Raw genomic sequence first — 5,750 nt, forward strand, 5'->3', positions numbered from 1 at the left:
AGAGGTGGCTCAGCAGTTAAAGACTAGGCTTACAAAGAAAAAGGTTTGTTAAGAGAGAGCCTCTATGGGCTTAGGGAGAAAACTGGTGCTAGAGTAACTCCCAAGAATCCAGAAGGAGGACCATAACTAAGACTCCTAGACATATTGGGAGGATGCCTTAACTGGTCTACTCCTGTAATCAGATAGATGCATACTCCAATTGTCATCATAGATTACTCATCCTGTAATTAATGGAACCAGATGAAGAAATCCAAACAACTAAGTACCAGGCTGAGTTCTGAGAATTCAGGTGAAGAGAGAGAAGAGGGAACACGTGACTAAGGGAGGTCAAGAAAATGATGGAAGTCTCCTTCCTTTGCCGTGCTCGGGGTCACCTGAGGCCTGGGACTGCTTACTGCAATTCGCCAGGATCCAGCCCACTCAGAGACTGTAGGGGCCCTAGTCTCTTCCTCTGCCCACAGGACTATGTGAGTTTGTGCCTGTTTCAGGCCAATCTCCCTCTGCCCTTTCCAGGGACACCTGAGGCCTGGGGACTGCTGACAGCAGATCCCATCCCAGTGGGATATAGCTCACACAGAGACTGCCAAGGACCCAGTACCAGTCCTGCCTCCATCCAGGGAAAGAGGAGATACAAGAGTATTGGACATGTTTTCACACACCAGAAGGGACCCTTGGAAGTGTACCCACCAGGAGAAGAAGAGACTAGTTCTACACACACTGGAAGAAGGGATGGGAAGAAGACAATATAAAAACACATTCCACAACAGAAAAACAATATGACACGACCGGAATCTAGGAACTCTCCACCAGCAAGACCTGAACATCACAATGCAGGCAAAGCAGAAGAGAATGACCTTAAAAGCATCCTCATTAAAATGATAGAGGGCCTCAAAAAGGAAATGAGAAAATCCTTGAAAGAAAGGGAAGAAAAAAACAAACCAAAAAAAATACAAGAAATCAACAAATCTCTCAAGGAAAGAGTTCAAGACCTAAAAACTGAAATAAAGACAATTAAGAAAGCAAAATTTGAGGCAATGCTGTAAATAGAAAAGCTGGGTAAATGATTAGGGTTTACAGCAAGCATACCCAACAGAATACAAGAGATAAAAGAATCTCAGGAGTTGAACATACACTAGGAGAAACTGACTCAAGGACCAAAGAACATCTTAATTCAAACAAATCCCTAACACAAAATATCCAGGAAATATGTGACACCTTGAGAAGACCAAACATAAGAATAATAGGTATAAAAGAAGGTGAAGAAACCCAAATCAAAGGTGCAGAAAATATATTCAACAAAATCATAGAAGAAAATTTTCCCAAACTAAAGGAAGACATGAAAGTACAAGAAGTCTATAAAACACCAAGTAGAATGGACCAAAAAAACCATGAAGAATAATAAAGAATATTAACAGCATTAAAAGGAAAAAGGTCACATAACATATAAAGGTAAACCTATCAGAATTACACCTGACTTTTCCATGGAAACTCTGAAAGCCAGAATGTCCTGGATAGATATTCTATCTACACTAAGAGACCATAGATGACAGCCCAGACTACTATACCCAGCAAAGATTTAAATCAATATAGATGGAGAAAACAAGTTATTCCACAACAAAACCAGATTTAAACAATACATGTCCACCAAGCCAGCCCTACAGAAAGATCTGGATAGAAAACACCAACCCAAGAAAGTTAACTACAACCAGAAAAACATAGACAATAGATAATCCCACTTTAACAACATCCAAAAGAAAAAAAATGATGTGGAAGTCCACACAAAATTCCACCACCACCACATCTAAAACAAACAAGAATGAACACTCAATGGTCATTAATATTGCTCAATATTAATGGTCTTAACTCACCTACAAAATGACATAGAATAGCAAATGGATAAGAAAAGAGAATCCATCCTTCTGTTTCATAGAAGAAACACACCTCAACTTCAAAGACAGACATTAATTCAGAATAAAGGGTTGGGAAATGATTTTCCAATCAAATGGACCCAAGAAACAAGCAGGGGTAGCAATCCTAATATCTAACAAATTAGACTTTAAAGTCAATCAAAAGAGATGAAGGAGGTTACTTCCTACTCATCATAGGAGAAATCCATCAAGATGAAGTCTCAATTCTGAGCATTTATACCCCAAATACATAGGCATCCACATTTGTGAAAGAAACATTACTAAAACTGAAATCACACATAAGACCTCACACATTTATAGTGGGAGACTTCAACACCCCACTCTCACCACTAGACAGGAACAAAAGACAGAAACTTAACAAAGAAACAAAGGGACTAATAGAACTTATGGCCCAATTGGGTTTAACAGACATCTGTAGAACCTTCCATCCAAACACAAAAGAATCTTCTCAGCTACACATGGGACATTCTCTAAAATTTAACACATAATTGGCAACATAGAAAACCTCAATAGTTAAAAAATGAAATAATCCCCTGTATCTTATCAGACAACCATGCTTTAAAGTTAGAATTCAACAACACAAATTGCAGAAAACATACAATCTCGTGGAAATTGAGTAATGCCAAATTGCACAATTTCTGGCTCATGGAAGAAATAAAAAAATAGAAACTAAAGATTTCCTAGCATTAAATGTGAATGAGGAAACAACATACCCAAACTTATGGGACACTTTGAAAGCAGTACTAAGAGAAAAGTTCATAGCACTACCTGTGTGCCCTTATAAAGAAACTGGAGAATAGTCACACTAGAGAACTACCAGCATAACTGAAAGCTCTAGAACACAAAGAAATCAATGCACCTCGGAGGAGACAACACCAGGAAATAATCAAATTGAGGGCTGAAATCAATAAAGTAGAAATTGGGAAAACAATCCAAAGAATCAATGTAACTAAGAGTTGGTTCTTCAAGACAATCGACAAGATAGACAAGACTTTATCTATCCAAGCTTATCAAAGGGCAGAGAGTGAATATGCAAATTAATAAAATCAGAATTGAAAAGAGGGACATAAAGAGAGACAATGAGGAAATCCAGAGAATCATCAGGTCATACTTTGAAAACCTGTATTCCCCAAAATTTGAAAATATAAAGGAAAGGACAAGTTTTTTGGATAGATTTCACTTACCAAAGTTAAATTAAGAACAGATAAGCAATTTAAATAGATGTATAACCCCTAATGAAACAGAAGCAGTCATCAAAAGTCTTCCAACCAATAAAAAGTCCAGGACCAGATAGCATCAATGCAGAATTCTATGAGAAACTCAAGAAAAGCTAGTACCAATTCTGCTCAAAGAATTCCACACAATAAAAGCAGGAGGGTCATTGACAAACTCTTTTTAGGAGGCCTCAGTAACCTTGGTACACAAGACAAAGACACAACTAAGAAAGAAAACTACAGACCAATGTAACTCATGAACATTGATGCAAAAATACTCAATTAAATACTGGCAAATAACATCCAAGAACATATGAGAGAAATCACCAAGTGGGCTTCATGCCAGGGATGAAGGATGGTTCAACATACAAAAATTCATCAATGTAATCCACCATATAAACAGACTGAAAAAGAAAAACCAAATGATCATCTCACTAGATGCTGGAAAAGGCTTTGACAAAATCTAAAACCCCTTCATCAAAAAGGCCCTGGAGAGATCAGGGATAACAGGAAGATACCTGAACATGATAAAAGCAATATACAGCAAGCCAACAGCCAACATCAAACTAAATGGAGAGAAACCCAACCCGATTCATCTAAAATTAAGGACAAGACAAGGCTGTTCACTTTCTCCATATCTATTCAATATTGTCCTTGAAGTTCTAACTAGAGCAATTAGACAACAAAAGGAGATAAAGTGGATACAAATTGGAAAGTAAGAAGTCAAACATTCACTATTTACAGATGATATGATAGTCTACATAAGTGACCTGAAAAACTATCTCAGGGAACCTCTACAGCTGATAAACCCCTTCAGCAAATAGGCAGGATACAAGATTAACTCAAAAAAATCAGTAGCCCTACTATATACAGATGATAAACATACAGAGAAATAAATCAGAGAAATATTACCCTTTAGAATTGCCAGCAACAACATAAAATACCTTGAGGTAGAATTTTAAGTGTTTAAAGAAAGAAATTAAAGAAGATACCAGAAAAATGGAACAATATCCCATGTTCTTGGATAAGTAGGATCAACAGTAAAAATGGCAATCTTGCCAAAAGCAATCTACAAATTCATTTCAATCCCCATTAAAATCCCAGCACAATTCTTCACAGACCTTGAAAGAATTATTCTCAACTTTATATGGAAAAACAAAAGACCTAGGGTAGCCAAAACTACCCTGAACAATAAAAGAATTTCTGGAGGCATCACCATCCTTGACTTCAACCTCTATTATAGAGCTACAGTCCTGAAAACAGCTTGGTATTGGAACAAAAATGGATAAGGAATCGAAATGAAAACAGATATTAACCCACACTCCTATGAACACTGATTTTTTGCCAAAGAATCTAAATCTATACAATGGAAAAAGAAAGTATCTTCAAAAATGGGGCTGGCATAACTGGTTGCTGGCATGTAGAAGACTGCAGAAAGATCCATATCTATCGTCATGCACTAAACTTAAGTCCAAATAGACCAAAGACTTCAACATAAATCCAGCCACACTGACACTCTTAGAAAAGAAGGTAGGTGCTAACCTCAAACAAATTGGTACTGTAGACAGCTTCCTGAACATAACACCAGTAGCACAGACACTGAGATTGAAAATCAATATATGGGACCTCTTGAAACTGAGAAGCTACTGTAAGGCAAAAGACACAGTCAACCAGACAAAATGGCAGTCCAGAAAATGGGAAATATATTCACCAAACCCATAACTGAGAGAGGGTTGATTTCCAAAATATACAAAGAACTCAAGAAACTAGTCTCCAAAACCACCAAATAATCTAATAAAAAAGTGGGGTAAAGAACTAAATAGACAAGTCTCAATAAAGGAATGTAAAATGGCTGAAACACATACCAGAAAGTGCTCAACATCCTTAGTCATCAGGGAAATGCAAATCCAAACAACTCTGAGATACCACCTTATTCCTGTTAGAATGGCTAAAATCAAAAATCTAGATCACTTCTCCACTGCGGTCGGAGTGCCAACTCCTACAACTACTTTGGAAATCAGTATGGTGGTTCCTCAGGAAAATGGTATCAGTCTGCCACAAGATCCAGGAATTTTACTCTTAGGTATATATCCTAAAGAAGCACATTTATACAAGGACATCTGTTCAACCATATTCATAGCAACATTATTTGTAATAGTCAGAGACTGTAAGCAACCTAGATGTCCCTCAACTGAAAATAGATCGAGAATATGTGGTACATTTACACAATGGAGTACTACTCAACAGGAAAAAATGTAATCTTGATATTTGTAATCAAGCAAATAGATGAAACCATCCTTAGTGAGATAGCCGAGTCACAATAAGAAAAAATTGGTATGCATTCACTCATATATGGATTTTAGATCTAGAGCAAAGAAGTAGCAGCCTACAATCCACAATGCCAGAGAAGTAGGAAACAAGAATGACCCTAAGGGAGACACACATGGTCAGGTGGTGAAGGGGAATATGACAAGATCTCCTAAGCTAATGTGGAGCATGGGGGGAAGGGGAGAGAGCGTTAGAAGAAAGAGAAGGGAATAAGAGGACGGGAAAGGAAGAGATGAGGAAATAGGAAGATCTAGTCAGGGGAAAAATAGAGGAGAGCAAA

This window comes from Cricetulus griseus (assembly GCF_003668045.3).
Source record: "Cricetulus griseus strain 17A/GY chromosome 1 unlocalized genomic scaffold, alternate assembly CriGri-PICRH-1.0 chr1_1, whole genome shotgun sequence".
Taxonomy (NCBI): Eukaryota; Metazoa; Chordata; class Mammalia; order Rodentia; family Cricetidae; genus Cricetulus; species Cricetulus griseus.